The 19,553-nt window shown below is 54.5% G+C and overlaps 1 pseudogene; it reads left to right on the top strand.

The window, feature by feature from the left end:
• The first annotated feature begins 746 nt into the window (after positions 1-746).
• LOC139257690 (selenide, water dikinase 1-like) overlaps positions 747-19,553 on the top strand; it is a 33,589-nt pseudogene continuing 14,782 nt past the window's right edge.

Below are 19,553 nucleotides of genomic sequence, written 5' to 3'. Positions count from 1 at the left end.
AGGGGGAATGACCTAAATGTAATCCCTCAATCCGATGCAAATGGATGGAAACTTGCTCAGTCGGAAAGAAATAAATTTCATTGTTAATTAGTAAAAAAAAAAAATGCTCCAGCTGTGTTACGTTTGGAAAGGAATCAGTTCTCTTTTGGTTTCGACAATTATTTTTCTGGCACCCCTCTGGAGAAAGAGGGGAATGGACGGGTCCGGATCGCCCCGCGCGTGCGCAGTGGACGGTCGGCCCGGACTGAACCATTCCCAGACAAAGCGGGGTTACTCTAAATGTCAACCCTTTAATACGATGCAAGTCGATCAAAAGGCGCTCCAAAAATAAAATAAACCGCACGGGTGTTTTGATTAAAAATAATTTTATATTTTCTATGGGCTACATCTTGAAATTGGATGAGTTTTGTGTTTGTGTAAAATTATTTTTGGGGACAATTTGGTGGGGAGGGGAATGGGACAATGGACGGGTCCGGATTGGGGGGGGGGCGGGGCCAATCGCAGCGTACCGCACGTGCGCAGTTGCGTACTTGGGGGGGGGGGGCCGGCTGCCGTGAGCGCGCGCGTGCGCACACTTAGTAAGTCGGCTGCCGTGAGCGCGCGCGTGCGCACACTTAGTAAGTCGGCTGCCGTGAGCGCGTGCGTGCGCACACTTATTAAGTCGGCTGCCGTGAGCGCGCGCGTGCGCACACTTATTAAGGCGGCTGCCGTGAGCGCACACACTTACGTCGGCTGCCGTGAGCGCGCGTGCGCGCAGTTGACGGCGGGGCCAGAGCAGACAAGAGCGAGGCCGCCCGCCCCGAGGCTGCTGCTGCAAAGTGAAGATGGCGGCGGCCGCCTTCTACCGCCCGTTCGACCCCGAGGACCACGAGCTGGACAAGGCCTTCCGCCTGACGGCGCTGTCCGACCTGAAGGGATGAGGCTGCAAGGTCCCGCAGGAGGTGCTGCTCAAACTCCTGCAGGGACTCGGGCCCGAGCCGCCGGCCGCCGATGGCGCCGCTGGAGGCGGAGGAGGAGGATGCGGAGGCGGAGGGGAGGAGGACGGCGGCGGCGGGGGAGCAGGACAGTTCCTGGGGGCCGTCATGCCGCGGATCGGTGAGAGAATGTTCCCGAACCATTGTCCGCTCCCCCCCCCCCCGCAATCAGCCAATCAGCGGAGGAGGCCCCCAATGGGCTGCGGCGGAGGCCACGTGGTGTCCCCCCCACACACTTTACATCAACCCCGCGTGGGGGGGGGGGGCAATCGTGGTTGAGGGGTTAGGGGTCCAATCAGGGTTGAGGGGTTAGGGGTCCAATCAGGGTTGAGTGGGGTTAGGGGTCCAATCAGGGTTGGGTGTCCAATCAGGGTTGAGGGGTTAGGGGGCCAATCAGGGTTGGGGGGATTAGGGGGCCAATCAGGGTTACGGGGCCAATCAGGGTTGGGGGGATTAGGGGGCCAATCAGGGTTACGGGGCCAATTGGGGTTGAGGGGTTAGGGGGCCAATCAGGGTTGAGTGCAGTTGGGGGGCCAATCAGGGTTGGGGGGGATTAGGGTGCCAATCCGGGTTGGGGGGGATTAGGGTGCCAATCAGGGTTGGGGGGATTAGTGGGCCAATCGGGGTTGGGGGGCCAATCAGGGTTGGGGGGCCAATCGGGGTTGGGGGGATTAGGGGGCCAATCAGGGTTTAGGGGGGCAATCGGGGATGGGGGGGGGTTTAGGGGGCCAATCAGGGTTGGGGGATTAGGGGGCCAATCAGGGTTGAGTGGGGTTAGGGGGCCAATCAGGGTTGAGGCACAGTTGGTTCTGGCCAATGGTCGGATAGGGCGGTGCCCCGTTGATTGCCGTGCGTCTCCGCCAATGGAGGGTGGCGCTCCTGCCCGGGGAAGAGGGCGGGGCTTGAGACTGGGTTCCAACATGTCTGTGCTCCCCCCCCCCCGGCATTGCTACCTGATTGCCCTCTGGTACCTACGCCCCAGGGGGGGCGTGCGAAGACGAGCCGAGCGAGCGGACGTGGGCTGGATGTTCGACTGTGGGGGGCATCGCGGCCCTCAGCTCCTCCCCTTCTCGCGCTCCACAACAGGAGTGTCGCTGGGCGCTGACCAGGGGCAGGAAACCCTGGGCGATCCACCCTCGGCCCACCTAACACGGGGAACGGGATGGCGGGGGGCGAATGGGTAGCTGATGTCTCCCTACCCCCAAATTCCTGCTCCGGTTCATGAGAGAGAAAGGGAGGGAGCGACGGGGTTGGATTGATCAGGGGCACGTCTTCCACACCAGACCAGTGGCAAACCATGGCTCACTTGCACCAGTTGGCTCTCGTGTTTGCCAACAGGAGGACGGAAATTGCAGGGGAATGCCTCACTGTTAAAACGGCAAAATAAACGGCCAACTAGTTTATTTTATTTTTGAAGCAGGGCCTGCTGTTGCGAATTGTACGACCGTGCACAGATAGAGCCATCGGGCCTATGCGGGCTCTTTGATAGACAAACTGCCCCCTCCGCCCCAGCTCTTTCACCATCGCCCTACAAATGTTTTTTTAAAGAAACGCTAAATATTCAGCCAGTGTTGCTTGCTGGAGAATTGGGTTGTGAACTCCCTTGTGGGGAATGAGCTGGAACATCACCGACCGGTAACTATCTGTAACGACCGCAAGCCTCGGAACCAAGTTTGGCAGCATTTTCCAAATGGGCCCCATTGAACGTCGACCTGTGTTTCGCAATTTATTTCAGCTTCCTTCCACTCACCGCTGCAAAAGCAGTAACTCCCACTGCCAGTACACTTCAACGGCTGCCTGTACACGTTCGCTCGCCTGCTTTAGGGACAGGAGGAGGCCGTTCAGCCCCTCGAGCCTGTTACATTTGGGACAGGAGGAGGCCGTTCAGCCCCTCGAGCCTGTTACATTAGGGACAGGAGGAGGCCGTTCAGCCCCTCGAGCCTGTTACATTAGGGACAGGAAGAGGCTGTTCAGCCCCTCGAGCCTGTTACATTAGGAACAGGAGGAGGCCGTTCAGCCCCTCGAGCCTGTTACATTAGGGACAGGAGGAGGCCGTTCAGCCCCTCGAGCCTGTTACATTAGGGACAGGAGGAGGCCGTTCAGCCCCTCGAGCCTGTTACATTAGGAACAGGAGGAGGCCGTTCAGCTCCTCGAGCCTGTTACATTAGGGACAGGAGGAGGCCGTTCAGCCCCTCGAGCCTGTTACATTAGGGACAGGAGGAGGCCGTTCAGCCCCTCGAGCCTGTTACATTAGGGACAGGAGGAGGCCGTTCAGCCCCTCGAGCCTGTTACATTAGGAACAGGAGGAGGCCGTTCAGCCCCTCGAGCCTGTTACATTAGGGACAGGAGGCCGTTCAGCCCCTCGAGCCTGTTACATTAGGGACAGGAGGAGGCCGTTCAGCCCCTCGAGTCTGTTACATTAGGAACAGGAGGAGGCCGTTCAGCCCCTCGAGCCTGTTACATTAGGGACAGGAGGAGGCCGTTCAGCCCCTCGAGCCTGTTACATTAGGAACAGGAGGAGGCCGTTCAGCCCCTTGAGCCTGTTACATTAGGAACAGGAGGAGATCACCAATCTCACACGCTCTCATCTGTGCTAGTCTCTTAATGTGGAACCTATTACAGGCTACATGGCCCAGAAACAGGCCATTGGGCCCAACCAGTCCATGCGCCGTTTATGCTCCACTCGAGCCTCCTCCCGTCTTTCCCCATCTAAATCTATCTCCATAACCCTCTGTTCCCTTCTCCCCCATACGCTTGTCCAGCCTCCCCCTTAAATACATCGACACTATTTGCCTCGACCCCTCCCTGTGGCAGCGAGTTTCACATTCTCACCACTCTCAGGTTTCTCCTGAATTCCCCATTGGGTTTCTCAGTGACGATCTTATATCGATGGTCTCTAGTTATGCTCTTCCCCACAAGTGGAAACACTCTCTCTGTATCCACTCATCAAAACCTTTCATCATTTTACAGACCTCTATTAGGTCACCCCTCAGCCTTCTTTAAAGAGAAAAGAGACCCAGCCTGTTCATCCTTTCCTGATATGTATACCCTCGCGTTTCTGGTATCATCCTTGTCAATCTTCTCTGCACCCTCTCCAGTGCCTCTATATCCTTTTTATAATATGGTGACCAGAACTGTGCACGGTGCTCCCAGTGTGGTCTAACCCAGGTATATGGAGACCAGAACTGTGCACGGTGCTCCCAGTGTGGTCTAACCCAGGTATATGGAGACCAGAACTGTGCACGGTGCTCCCAGTGTGGTCTAACCCAGGTATATGGAGACCAGAACTGTGCACAGTGCTCAAAGTGTCTGACCACGGTTCGATACAGGTTTAGCAAACCGTATCAAATGACTTCTGGAAGTTCACATAACGCATCCAGAGACACTCCCTTATCGACCTTGCAAATGACCTCAAAAAAAGTTTAACTCGGTTCGCTTGACATGACTTGCCCATTTCAAAATCCCTGCTGGGTGCTCCCTGATCAGCTCATACTTGTTCAAATATTTGTCCAAACTAGCTCTGTCTCGCCATCCACTGTGGAGGATAATGACCTGGATCGTCTGTTTTAGTGATGTTGGTCGAGGGATAAATATTGGCCCCAGGACACCGGGGAGAACTCCCCCTGCTCTTCTTCCAATAGTGGCCAAGGGATCTTTTACATCCACCCGAGAGGGCAGACGGGGTCTCGGTTTAACGTCTCATCCGAAATACAGCCCCTCCGACAGTGCGGGGCTCCCTCAGTACCGCCCCTCCGACAGTGCGGGGCTCCCTCAGTACCGCCCCTCCGACAGTGCGGGGCTCCCTCAGTACCGCCCCTCCGACAGTGCGGGGCTCCCTCAGTACCGCCCCTCCGACAGTGCGGGGCTCCCTCAGTACCGCCCCTCTGACAGTGCGGGGCTCCCTCAGTACCGCCCCTCCGACCGTGCGGGGCTCCCTCAGCACCGCCCCTCCGACAGCGCAGTACGGCGCTCCCTCAGCACCGCCCCTCCGACAGCGCAGTACGGCGCTCCCTCGGCACCGCCCCTCCGACAGCGCAGTGCATCGCTCCCTCGGTACTGGCAGCGGAGTGTCGGCCTAGAGTACACGCTCGGGCCTCTGGAGTGGGACTCGAACCCACCACTGACCCGAGGCGAGAATGAGACACACTGAGCCGCAGTGGAAAGCTTGAGCCTCTTGCACGGGGATAAACGTGAGCCCAGTGGGGTTGTGCAGTTGACCCGAGCTAATGCGGGACTGTCTCTTTCAGGGATCGGCATGGACTCGTGTGTGATCCCGCTCCGGCATGGTGGCCTGTCCCTCGTCCAGACAACCGACTTCTTCTATCCCTTAGTCGACGATCCGTATATGATGGTACGTTGTGAACTCGCTCGCCTCACGAGTTGCGTGTTTTATTTTTCGACCTGTCTGCGCGCGCGTGTGTGCTGCTGTCGTTCGCCTGGGGAGTTAATCCACCTGCCTGCAGTATGCCCGAGGGACTGAAACACAGAAAATAGGAGCAGTAGTAGGCCATTCGGCCCCTCGAGCCTGCACCGCCATTTAATACGACCATGGCTGATCCTCTATCTCAACACCAGATTCCCGCTTTCTCCCCAGACCCCTTGATGCCTTTTGTGTCTAGAAATCTATCTGTCTCCCTCTTAAATATATTCAGTGACGTGGCCTCCACAGCCTTCTGTGGGAGAGAATTCCACAGGTTCACCTCCCTCGGGAGTGAAAACATTTCTCCTCATCTCGCTCCTAAATTTCCTACCCCGTATCCTGAGACTGTGTGAGCCCTTGTTCTAGACTTCCCAGCCCCGGGGGAAAACATCCTCCCCGCATCCAGTCTGTCCAACCCCGTCAGAATTGTATACCTTTCAATGAGATCCCCTCTCATTCTTCTAAACTCCAGTGAATACAGGCCCAGTCGACCCAATCTCTCCTCATACGACAGTCCTGCCCTCCCAGGAATCAGTCTGGTGAATGAGAGGTGATCTTAGCGAAACGTATCAGATTCTGAGGGGGCTCGACGAGGTGGATGCAGAGAGGATGTTCCCACTGATGGGGGAGACTAGAACTAGGGGCCATGACCTTAGAACACAACTGTTTACAATATACATAGATGACCTGGAAGAGGGGACAGAGTGTAGTGTAACAAAATTTGCGGATGACACACAGATTAGTGGGAAAGCGGGTTGTGTAGAGGACACAGAGAGGCTGCAAAGAGATTTGGATAGGTTAAGCGAATGGGCTAAGGTTTGGCAGATGGAATACAATGTCGGAAAGTGTGAGGTCATCCACCTTGGGGGGGGGGGGGGGGCGGGGGGGAGGAACGGACAGTAAAAGGGAATATTATTTGAATGGGGAGAAATTACAACATGCTGCGGTGCAGAGGGACCTGGGGGTCCTTGTGCATGAAACTCTTTTAGGGAGTTAATGGAAAAAACATTAAACTGTGCCCCCCGATCTGGGGGAAACACCAACATTTACAATGCCTTTTTTTTTTGGCACAGAATTGAATTTTTCTCCAAGTGCCCCCTATAAAAGGGGAGGGGGACACTAAAAGCACCGGCAATTAAAACAAATTAAACTTTAAAACGTAAAATCAAATTAAAATTTGGTTGCCGGGCGTGATGATGCACTCCAGTCCCTCCGGTGCCCACCTCTCGCGGAAGGCCGCGAGCGTACCGGTGGACACCGCGTGCTCCATCTCCAAGGACACTCTGGCGCGGATGTACGCGCGGAAGAGAGGCAGGCAGTCAGGTTGAACGACCCCCTCGACCGCCCGCTGCCTGGACCGGCTGATGGCACCCTTGGCCGTGCCCAGGAGCAGTCCTACGAGGAGGCCCTCGGACCTACCCGCTCCCCTCCGCACAGGGTGCCCAAAGATCAGGAGAGTGGGACTGAAGTGCAGCCAGAATTTCAGGAGCAGCCCCTTTAGATAATGAAACAGGGGCTGCAACCTCGTGCACTCAATAAAAACATGGAACACGGACTCCTCCAGACCGCAGAAATTGCAGGCGGCCTGGGAGTCCGTGAGCCGGCTTAAAAATTTGTTGCACGGCACTGCTCCGTGCACCACCCTCCTTGTGCATGAAACTCTTTTGAGTTTACCTGCAAAAACAAAAACATTAAAACCATGCCACCCGCCTGGGTGACACAGCAGACATTTACAAGGCCCTTTTTTTTTTTTTTTGGGCACTAAAATCAAATTTTCCTTTTTTCCAGTGCCTCCTATAAAAGGAGAGGGGGACACTAAAAGCACCGGCAATTAAAACAAAATAAACTTTAAAACGTAAAATCAAATTAAAATTTGGTTGCCGGGCGTGATGATGCACTCAAGTCCCTCCGGTGCCCACCTCTCGCGGAAGGCCGCGAGCGTACCGGTGGACACCGTGTGCTCCATCTCCAAGGACACCCTGGACCGGATGTAAGAGCGGAAGAGAGGCAGGCAGTCCGGTTGAACGACCCCCTCGACCGCCCGCTGCCTGGACTGGCTGATGGCACCCTTGGCCGTGCCCAGGAGCAGTCCTGCGAGGAGGCCCTCGGACCTACCCGCTCCCCTCCGCACAGGGTGCCCAAAGATCAGGAGAGTGGGACTGAAGTGCAGCCAGAATTTCAGGAGCAGCCCCTTTAGATAATGAAACGGGCTGCAACCTCGTGCACTCAATAAAAACATGGAACACGGACTCCTCCAGACCGCAGAAATTGCAGGCGGCCTGGGAGTCCGTGAACCGGCTTAAAAATTTGTTGCACGGCACTGCTCCGTGCACCACCCTCCTTGTGCATGAATCCCAAAAAGTTAGTTTGCAGGTGCAGCAGGTAATCAGGAAGGCGAATGGGATGTTGGCCTTCATTGCGAGAGGGATGGAGTACAAAAGCAGGGAGGTCCTGCTGCAACTGTACAGGGTATTGGTGAGGCTGCACCTGGAGTACTGCGTGCAGTTTTGGTCACCTTACTTAAGGAAGGATATACTGGCTTTGGAAGGGGTTCAGAGACGATTCACGAGGCTGATTCTGGAGATGAGGGGCTTACCTTGCGATGATAGATTGAGTAGACTGGGTCTTTACTTGTTGGAGTTCAGAAGGATGAGGGGTGATCTTATAGAAACATTTAAAATCATGAAAGGGATAGACAAGATAGAGGCAGAGAGGTTGTTTCCACTGGTCGGGGAAACTAGGACTAGGGGGCACAGCCTCAAAATACGGGGGAGCCAATTTAAAACCGAGTTGAGAAGGAATTTCTTCTCCCAGAGGGTTGTGAATCTGTGGAATTCTCTGCCCAGGGAAGCAGTTGAGGCTAGCTCATTGAATGTATTCAAATCACAGATAGATAAATTTTTAACCAATAAGGGAATTAAGGGTTACGGGGAGCGGGCGGGTAAGTGGAGCTGAGTCCACGGCCAGATCAGCCATGATCTTGTTGAATGGCGGAGCAGGCTCGAGGGGCTAGATGGCCTACTCCTGTTCCTAATTCTCATGTTCTTATAACAAGGGGCCGCCCATTTAAAACTGAGATGAGGAGGAATTTCTTCTCTCAGAGGGTTGTAAATCTGTGGAATTCGCTGCCTCAGAGAGCTGTGGAAGCCGGGACATTGAATACATTTAAGACAGAGATAGACAGTTTCTTAACCGATAAGGGGAGCGGGCAGGGAAGTGGAGCTGAGTCCATGATCGGATCAGCCGTGATCGTATTAAATGGCGGAGCAGGCTCGAGGGGCCGAATGGCCGACTCCTGCTCCTATTTCTGATGTGCATTAAGCAACACAGCAGCGAGGATGTGGCCTGCCGATTGGGACATATTTTTGGCAGCTGAGCCAGCCGCCTGCAGGTGTTCCTGTGATCTACGGCCCCTCGCCACGCAGTTGGGTTAATTTTTAATCCGCCTTGCTTGCTCTAGGGCTTTGCAGTTGAGAATGCCGAGGTTCCTAGACTACCCCGCCCCCCGCCCCCCCCGGTGCGTCCCTCAGCAAGCTCAGTCTCGCCCTGCGGAGGCTAGCAACGAGGGATCAGGGCTCCCGGTTGCACAAGGATAGCTGGTGCCTGGCCTGGGGTGTGACCATCAGCTTTCGGAGAGGCGGTGCCAGAGTGAGCAACTGGTTTCGCTCCTGGAGATTAACAGCAGCCCCAGTTTTAAGAAGTCACGGATTACCGGCATTTGCGGGCAAGAGGAGGTGGCAACTCGAGAGATAAATTGAATCTCCTAATCAGAAGCGCTTAACACACGAACACAGAAACATAGAAAATAGGTGCAGGAGTAGGCCATTCGGCCCTTCGAGCCTGCACCGCCATTCAATATGATCCTGGCTGATCATTCCCTCAGTACCCCATTCCTGCTTTCTCTCCATACCCCTTGATCCCTTTAGCCGTAAGGGCCACATTTTTCACCAGACTGATCCCCGGGGATGGCAGGACTGACATATGAAGAAAGACTGGATCGACTGGACTTGTATTCACTGGAGTTTAGAACAATGAGAGGGAATCTCATCGAAACATATAAAATTCTGATGGGTACAGCTAAAGGGATCAAGGGGTATGGAGAGAAAGCAGGAATGGGATACTGAGGGAATGATCAGCCATGATCTTATTGAACGGTGGTGCAGGCTCGAAGGGCCGAATAGCCTACTCCTGCACCTATTTTCTATGTTTCTATCTAACTCCCTTTTGAATATATCTAACGAACTGGCCTCAACAACTCTCTGTGGTAGAGAATTCCACAGGTTCACAATTCTCTGAGTGAAGAAGTTTCTCCTCATCTCAGTCCCAAATGACTTACCCCTTATCCTTAGACTGTGACCCCTGGTTCTGGACTTCTCCAACATCGGGAACATTCTTCCTGCATCTAACCTCTCCCGTCCCGTCAGAATTTTATAAAATTCTAAGAGATCCCCTCTCATTCTTCTAAATTCCAGTGAGTGTAAGCCCAGTCGATCCAGTCTTTCTTCATATGTCAGTCCTGCCATCCCGGGAATCAGTCTGGTGAACCTTTGCTGCACTCCCTCAATAGCAAGAATGTCCTTCCTCAGATTAGGAGACCAAAACTGAACACAATACTCTACGTGAGGCCTCACCAAGGCCCTGTACAACTGCAGTAAGACCTCCCTGCTCCTATACTCAAATCCTCTCGCTATGAAGGCCAACATGCCATTTGCCTTCTTCACTGCCTGCTGTACCTGCATGCCAACTTTCAATGACTGATGTACCATGACACCCAGGTCTTGTTGCACCTCCCCTTTTACTAATCTGTCGCCATTCAGATAATAATCTGCCTTCCTGTTTTTGCCACCAAAGTGGATAACCTCACATTTATCCACATTATACTGCATCTGCCATGCATTTGCCCACTCACCTAACCTAAGAAATTTAACATAAGAAACAGGAGCAGGAGTCGGCCATTCGGCCCCTCGAGCCTGCTCCGCCATTCAATAAGATCGTGGCTGATCTGATCTCGGGCTCAGCTCCACTTCCCCGCCCGCCCCTTCACTCCCTTATCATTCAAAAATCTGTCGATCTCCACCTTAAATATATTCACTGACCCTTCCTCCTCATCTCCGTCCTAAATGGGCGACCCCTTATTCTGAGACTATGTGCCCCCTGGTTCTAGATTCCCCCACGAGGGGGAAACATCCTCTCTGCATCTACCCTGTCCAGCCCTCTCAGAACTGATACGTTTCAATAAGATCACCTCTCATTCTTCTAAACTCCAATGGGTACAGGCCCAACCTGCTCAACCTTTCCTCATAAGTCAACCCCCTCATCCCCGGAATCAACCGAGTGAACCTTCTCTGAGCTGCCTCCACAAAAAGTATAACACTAGGGTACAGTACTGGTGGGTACAGGTCTGTCACTGTATAACATTGGGGTACAGTACTGGTGGGTACAGGTCTGTCACTATAATACTGGGGTACAGTACTGGTGGGTACAGGCCTGTCACTGTATAACACTGGGGTACAGTACTTGTGGGTACAGGTCTGTCACTGTATAACACTGGGGTACAGTACTTGTGGGTACAGGTCCGTCACTGTATAACACTGGGGTACAATGCTGGTGGGTACAGGTCTGTCACTGTATAACACTGGGGTACAGTACTGGTGGGTACAGATCTGTCACTGTATAACACTGGGGTACAGTACTGGTGGGTACAGGTCTGTCACTGTATAACACTGGGGTACAGTACTGGTGGGTACAGGCCTGTCACTGTATAACACTGGGGTACAGTGCAGGTGGGTACAGGTCTGTCACTATAACACTGGGGTACAGTACTGGTGGGTACAGGTCTATCACTGTATAACACTGGGGTACAGTACTGGTGGGTACAGGTCTGTCACTGTATAACACTGGGGTACAGTACTGGTGGGTACAGGTCTCACTGTATAACACTGGGGTACAGTACTGGTGGGTACAGGTCTGTCACTATAACACTGGGGTACAGTACTGGTGGGTACAGGTCTGTCACTGTATAACACTGGGGTACAGTACTGGGTACAGGTCTGTCACTGTACAACACTGGGGTACAGTACTGGTGGGTACAGGTCTGTCACTGTATAACACTGGGGTACAGTACTGGGTACAGGTCTGTCACTAACACTGGGGTACAGTACTGGTGGGTACAGGTCTGTCACTGTATAACACTGGGGTACAGTACTGGTGGGTACAGGTCTGTCACTGTATAACACTGGGGTACAGTACTGGTGGGTACAGGTCTGTCACTAACACTGGGGTACAGTACTGGAGGGTACAGGTCTGTCACTATAACACTGGGGTACAGTACTGGTGGGTACAGGTCTGTCACTGTATAACACTGGGGTACAGTACTGGTGGGTACAGGTCTGTCACTGTATAACACTGGGGTACAGTACTGGTGGGTACAGGTCTGTCACTGTATAACACTGGGGTACAGTACTGGTGGGTACAGGTCTGTCACTATAACACTGGGGTATAGTACTGGTGGGTACAGGTCTGTCACTGTATAACACTGGGGTACAGTACTGGTGGGTACAGGTCTGTCACTGTATAACACTGGGGCACAGTACTGGTGGGTACAGGTCTGTCACTGTATAACACTGGGGTACAATGCTGGTGGGTACAGGTCTGTCACTGTATAACACTGGGGTACAGTACTGGTGGGTACAGATCTGTCACTGTATAACACTGGGGTACAGTACTGGTGGGTACAGGTCTCTCACTGTATAACACTGGGGTACAGTACTGGGTACAGGTCTGTCACTGTACAACACTGGGGTAACAGTACTGGTGGGTACAGGTCTGTCACTGTATAACACTGGGGTACAGTACTGGGTACAGGTCTGTCACTGTATAACACTGGGGTACAGTACTGGTGGGTACAGGTCTGTCACTGTATAACACTGGGGGACAGTACTGGTGGGTACAGGTCTCACTGTATAACACTGGGGTACAGTACTGGTGGGTACAGGTCTGTCACTGTATAACACTGGGGTACAGTACTGGTGGGTACAGGTCTGTCACTAACACTGGGGTACAGTACTGGAGGGTACAGGTCTGTCACTGTATAACACGGGTACAGTACTGGTGGGTACAGGTCTGTCACTGTATAACACTGGGGTACAGTACTGGTGGGTACAGGTCTGTCACTGTATAACACTGGGGTACAGTACTGGTGGGTACAGGTCTGTCACTGTATAACACTGGGGTACAGTACTGGTGGGTACAGGTCTGTCACTATAACACTGGGGTATAGTACTGGTGGGTACAGGTCTGTCACTGTATAACACTGGAGTACAGTACTGGTGGGTACAGGTCTGTCACTGTATAACACTGGGGTACAGTACTGGTGGGTACAGGTCTGTCACTGTATAACACTGGGGTACAGTACTGGTGGGTACAGGTCTGTCACTGTATAACACTAGGGTACAGTACTGGTGGGTACAGGTCTGTCACTGTATAACACTGGGGTACAGTACTGGTGGGTACAGGTCTGTCACTGTATAACACTGGGGTACAATACTGGTGGGTACAGGTCTGTCACTGTATGACACTGGGGTACAGTACTGGTGGGTACAGGTCTGTCACTGTATAACACTGGGGTACAGTACTGGTGGGTACAGGTCTGTCACTGTATAACACTGGGGTACAGTACTGGTGGGTACAGGTCTGTCACTGTATAACACTGGGGTACAGTACTGGTGGGTACAGGTCTGTCACTGTATAACACTGGGGTACAGTACTGGTGGGTACAAGTCTGTCACTGTATAACACTGGGGTACAGTACTGGTGGGTACAGGTCTGTCACTGTATAACACTGGGATACAGTACTGGTGGGTACAGGTCTGTCACTATAACACTGGGGTATAGTACTGGTGGGTACAGGCCTGTCACTGTATAACACTGGGGTACAGTACTGGTGGGTACAGGTCTGTCACTGTATAACACTGGGGTACAATACTGGTGGGTACAGGTCTGTCACTGTATAACACTGGGGTACAGTACTGGTGGGTACAAGTCTGTCACTGTATAACACTGGGGTACAGTACTGGTGGGTACAGGTCTGTCACTGTATAACACTGTGGCTGGCTGCTATCTCCGTGGGGAGCCGTGTCTGACCCGTGCCTTTTTTCGTGTCCAGGGGCGGATTGCTTGTGCCAACGTACTGAGCGATCTCTACGCCATGGGAATCACCGAATGTGACAACATGCTGATGCTACTGAGTGTCAGCCAGAAAATGACTGAGAAGGTGAGGCGTGCTGAGCACAATTGAGCTGAAACATAGAAAACAGGAGCAGGAGTCGGCCATTCGGCCCCTCGAACCTGCTCCGCCATTCAATAAGATCGCGGCTGACCTGATCTCGGGCTCAGCTCCACTTCCCCGCCCGGCCCCTTCACTCCCTCATCGTTCAAAAATCTGTCCATCTCCACCTTAAATATATTCAATGACCCAACCCCCACAGCTCTCTGGGGCAGAGAATTCCACAGATTTACAACCCTCTGAGCGAAGAAATTTCTCCACATCTCGGTCCTTAATCTGAAACTATGCCCCCTAGTTCTAGAGGGATAACCTCACATTTTCCCACATTATACTCCACCTGCTAAATTTTTGCCCCCTCCGAATGCGCAGTACGGCGCTCCCTCAGTACCGCCCCTCCGACAGTGCGGCACTCCCTCAGTACCGCCCCTCCGACAGTGCAGTACGGCACTCCCTCAGTACCGCCCCTCCGACAGTGCGGCGCTCCCTCAGTACCACCCCTCCGACAGTGCGGCACTCCCTCAGTACCACCCCTCCGACAGTGCGGCACTCCCTCAGTACTGCCCCTCCGACAGCACAGTGCGGCGCTCCCTCAGTACCGCCCCTCCGACAGTGCGGGGCTCCCTCAGTACCGCCCCTCCGACAGTGCGGCGCTCCCTCAGTACCGCCCCTCCGCCAGTGCGGCGCTCCCTCAGTACCGCCCCTCCGCCAGTGCGGCGCTCCCTCAGTACCGCCCCTCCGACAGTGCGGCGCTCCCTCAGTACTGCCCCTCCCACAGTGCGGCACTCCCTCAGTACCGCCCCTCCGACAGTGCGGCGCTCCCTCAGTACCGCCCCTCCGACAGTGCGGCGCTCCCTCAGTACTGCCCCTCCGACAGTGCGGCGCTCCCTCAGTACTGCCCCGCCCACAGTGCGGCGCTCCCTCAGTACTGCCCCGCCCACAGTGCGGCGCTCCCTCAGTACTGCACTGGGAGTGTCAGCCTAGATTTTTGTGCTCAAGTCCCTGGAGTGGGACTTGAACCCACAACCTTCTGACTCGGAGGTGAGGTGCTACCCACTGAGCCAGAGAGAGGGGTGGCGTCGGTAACTCGAGAACGATTAAGCGCTTTTGAAGTGCGCTCACTGCTGTAATGTGGGAAACGCCAATTGGCGCACAGCAAGCTCCCACACACAGCCATGTGATAATGACCCGGATCGTCTGCCTCGGACCCAGGAGCCAGGTCACTCCCCGGGAGCGTCGGGTAACGGCCCTGCTGTTTTGTGTCGACAGGAGCGAGACAAGGTGGTCCCGCTGATGATCCGAGGCTTTAAGGACGCTGCCGAGGAAGGGGGCACCTCGGTAACGGGCGGGCAAACGGTGGTCAACCCTTGGATTATCATCGGAGGGGTGGCAACAGTCGTGTGCCAGCCCAATGAATTCATCATGTGAGTACCGTCAGCCCAGGGAGGCAGCCGCTCGCACTCGGTGTCAAAGGTCGTCGGTCCCGATTGCGTGCGAGTGTTTTTCATTCAATGCCTCCCCTTAAGACTCTGCTTTGTCGCTGGGGTACACTCCCCCCACATTCTACCCGACGCAAACTGTAGCTGATCCAAAACTCTGCTTCCCCCCCCGTGTCCTAACTCACACCCAGTCCCACTCACCCATCACCCCCTGTGCTCACTGACCCCGTGTCCTAACTCACACCCAGTCCCACTCACCCATCACCCCCTGTGCTCACTGACCCCGTGTCCTAACTCACACCCAGTCCCACTCACCCATCACCCCCTGTGCCCCGTGTCCTAACTCACACCCAGTCCCACTCACCCATCACCCCCTGTGCTCACTGACCCCGTGTCCTAACTCGCACCCAGTCCCACTCACCCATCACCCCCTGTGCTCACTGTCCCCGTGTCCTAACTCACACCCAGTCCCACTCACCCATCACCCCCTGTGCTCACTGACCCCGTGTCCTAACTCACACCCAGTCCCACTCACCCATCACCCCCTGTGCCCCGTGTCCTAACTCACACCCAGTCCCACTCACCCATCACCCCCTGTGCTCACTGACCCCGTGTCCTAACTCGCACCCAGTCCCACTCACCCATCACCCCCTGTGCTCACTGACCCCGTGTCCTAACTCACACCCAGTCCCATTCACCCATCACCCCCTGTGCTCACTGACCCCGTGTCCTAACTCACACCCAGTCCCACTCACCCATCACCCCCTGTGCTCACTGTCCCCGTGTCCTAACTCACACCCAGTCCCACTCACCCATCACCCCCTGTGCTCACTGACCCAGTGTCCTAACTCGCACCCAGTCCCGCTCACCCATCACCCCCTGTGCTCACTGACCCCGTGTCCTAACTCGCACCCAGTCCCATTCACCCATCACCCCCTGTGCTCACTGACCCCGTGTCCTAACTCGCACCCAGTCCCACTCACCCATCACCCCCTGTGCTCACTGTCCCCGTGTCCTAACTCACACCCAGTCCCACTCACCCATCACCCCCTGTGCCCCGTGTCCTAACTCACACCCAGTCCCACTCACCCATCACCCCCTGTGCTCACTGACCCCGTGTCCTAACTCACACCCAGTCCCACTCACCCATCACCCCCTGTGCTCACTGTCCCCGTGTCCTAACTCACACCCAGTCCCACTCACCCATCACCCCCTGTGCCCCGTGTCCTAACTCACACCCAGTCCCACTCACCCATCACCCCCTGTGCTCACTGTCCCCGTGTCCTAACTCACACCCAGTCCCACTCACCCATCACCCCCTGTGCTCACTGACCCCGTGTCCTAACTCGCACCGAGTCCCACTCACCCATCACCCCCTGTGCCCCGTGTCCTAACTCACACCCAGTCCCACTCACCCATCACCCCCTGTGCTCACTGTCCCCGTGTCCTAACTCACACCCAGTCCCACTCACCCATCACCCCCTGTGCTCACTGACCCAGTGTCCTAACTCGCACCGAGTCCCACTCACCCATCACCTCCTGTGCTCACTGACCCCGTGTCCTAACTTGCACCCAGTCCCGCTCACCCATCACCCCCTGTGCTCACTGCCCCCGTGTCCTAACTCACACCCAGTCCCATTCACCCATCACCCCCTGTGCTCACTGACACCGTGTCCTAACTCGCACCGAGTCCCGCTCACCCATCACCCACTGTGCTCACTGCCCCGTGTCCTAACTCGCACCGAGTCCCGCTCACCCATCACCCACTGTGCTCACTGCCCCCATGTCCTAACTCGCACCGAGTCCTGCTCACCCATCACCCCCTGTGCTCACTGTCCTACATTGGCTCCCGATTAAGCAACACCTCGATTTTTTTTTTTTCAAAATTCTCATCCTTGTGTTGAAATCCCTCCATGGCCCTCGCCCCTCCCTATCTTGTTAACCTCCTCCAGCCTCTACACCCCTCCCTATCTCTGTAACCCCCTTCAGCCCCCACACCCCTCCCTATCTCCTCCAGCCCCACAATACATAGAGATGTCTGCGCTCCTGTAATTCTGCGGCGCTCCCTCACTACTGCCCCTCCGACGGCACAGTGCGGTACTCTCTCAGTACTGCCCCTCCGACAGTGCAGTGCTCCCTCAGCACCGCCCCTCCGACAGCGCAGTACGGCGCTCCCTCAGTACTGCCCCTCCGACAGCGCAGTGCGGCGCTCCCTCAGTACCGCCCCTCCGACAGCGCAGCACGGTGCCCCCTCAGTACTGCCCCTCCAACAGTGCGGCGCTCCCTCAGTACCGCCCCTCCGACAGCGCAGCACGGTGCTCCCTCAGTACTGCATGGGGAGTGACGGCCTGGATTAGATGCCGGAGTCTGTGGTGTGTGTCTTCAACTCACGACCTTCTGACTCGGGCTGACACAGCCGAGAGGGAAACCCACTGTTGATCCCAATGTCCCCGTGAAACATACTGGCGTTCCTCGCTGTCATAACTCGTGCAGTGGCACTGAGGGGAGTGGATGAGCGGAGTGGGCCAGCACCTTGTGATCTGTACCCACAGAGAGTCGGAGCTTCGAGGGAAGCAAGAATAATCAATGTCCAATGGTCCTTTGACAACTGCACGCACACTGTGTGTAGCGATTCAAAAAGGAATACACATTAAATGGTCAGACACTGAAGTGTAGAGGAACAGAGGGACCTGGGAGTGCAGGTCCACAGATCCCTGAAGGTAGCAGGCCAGGTGGATAAGGTGGTTAAGAAGTCATACGGAATGCTTGCCTTTATAGACAGGCTCAGTGAGTGGGCAAAAATTTTGCAGATGGAGTATAATGTGGGAAAGTGTGAGGTCACGCACTTTGACAGAAAAAAAAATCAAAGAGCAAGTTACTATTTAAATGGGGAAAGATTGCAAAGTGCTGCAGTACAGCGGGACCTGGGGGTTACTTGTGCATGAAATACAAAAGGTTAGTATGCAGGTACAGCAAGTGATCAGGAAGGCCAATGGTATCTTGGCCTTTATTGCAAAGGGGATGGAGCATAAAAGCAGGGAAGTCTTGCTCCAGTTATACAGGGTATTGGTGAGGCCACACCTGGAGTACTGCGTGCAGTTTTGGTTTCCGTATTTACGAAAGGATATACTTGCTTTGGAGGCAGTTCAGAGAAGGTTCACTCGGTTGATTCTGGGGATGAGGGGGTTGACTTATGAGGAAAGGTTGAGGAGGTTGGGCCTCTACTCATTGGGATTCGGAAGAATGAGAGGTGATCTTATCGAAACGTATCAGATTATGAGGGGGGCTCGACAAGGTGGATGCAGAGAGGATGTTTCCACTGATGGGGGAGACTAGAACTAGGGGGCATGGTCTTAGAATAAGGGGCGCCCATTTAAAACTGAGATGAGGAGGAATTTCTTCTCTCAGAGGGTTGTAAATCTGTGGAATTCGCTGCCTGAGAGAGCTGTGGAAGCCGGGACATTGAATATATTTAAGACAGAGATAGACAGTTTCTTAACCGATAAGGGGGCAGGCAGGGAAGTGGAGCTGAGTCCATGATCGGATCAGCCATGGTCGTATTAAATGGCGGAGCAGGCTCGAGGGGCCGAATGGCCGACTCCTGCTCTTATTTCTTATGTTCTCATTAGCCGAGGCATACAATACAAGAGCTTGAACTGTATAAAACACTGGTTAGGCCGCAGCTGGAGTACTGCGTGCAGTTCTGGTCACCGCATTATAGGAAGGATGTGAGTGCACTGGAGAGGGTGCAGAGGAGATTTACCAGGATGTTGCACTAGAGAGGGTACAGAGGAGATTTACCAGGATGTTGCACTGGAGAGGGTACAGAGGAGATTTACCAGGATGTTGCACTGGAGAGGGTACAGAGGAGATTTACCAGGATGTTGCACTGGAGAGGGTACAGAGGAGATTTACCAGGATGTTGCACTAGAGAGGGTACAGAGGAGATTTACCAGGATGTTGCACTGGAGAGGGTACAGAGGAGATTTACCAGGATGTTGCACTGGAGAGGGTACAGAGGAGATTTACCAGTATGTTGCACTGGAGAGGGTACAGAGGAGATTTACCAGGATGTTGCACTAGAGAGGGTGCAGAGGAGATTTACCAGGATGTTACCGGGACTGGAGAATTTTAGCCATGAGGAAAGATTGGAGAGGCTGGGGTTGTTTTCTGTAGAACAGAGGAGGCTGAGGGGAGATTTAATTGAGCTGTGAGGGGCCTGGATAGAGGGGATAGGACGGACCTGTTTCCCTTGGCAGAGGGGTCAACAACCAGGGGGCAGAGATTGAAAGTAATTGGGGGGAGGTTTAGAGGGGGTTTGAGGGGAAATGTCTTCACCCAGAGGGTGGTGGGGGTCTGGGGGGGAACTCACTGCCTGAAAGGGAGGTAGAGGCAGAAACCCTCACCACATTTGGACGTGCGCTCGAAGCACCATAACC

Source organism: Pristiophorus japonicus, unplaced genomic scaffold (genome assembly GCF_044704955.1).
Source record: "Pristiophorus japonicus isolate sPriJap1 unplaced genomic scaffold, sPriJap1.hap1 HAP1_SCAFFOLD_896, whole genome shotgun sequence".
Classification (NCBI taxonomy): Eukaryota; Metazoa; Chordata; class Chondrichthyes; family Pristiophoridae; genus Pristiophorus; species Pristiophorus japonicus.
This window is presented reverse-complemented; position numbering and strand designations above follow the sequence as displayed.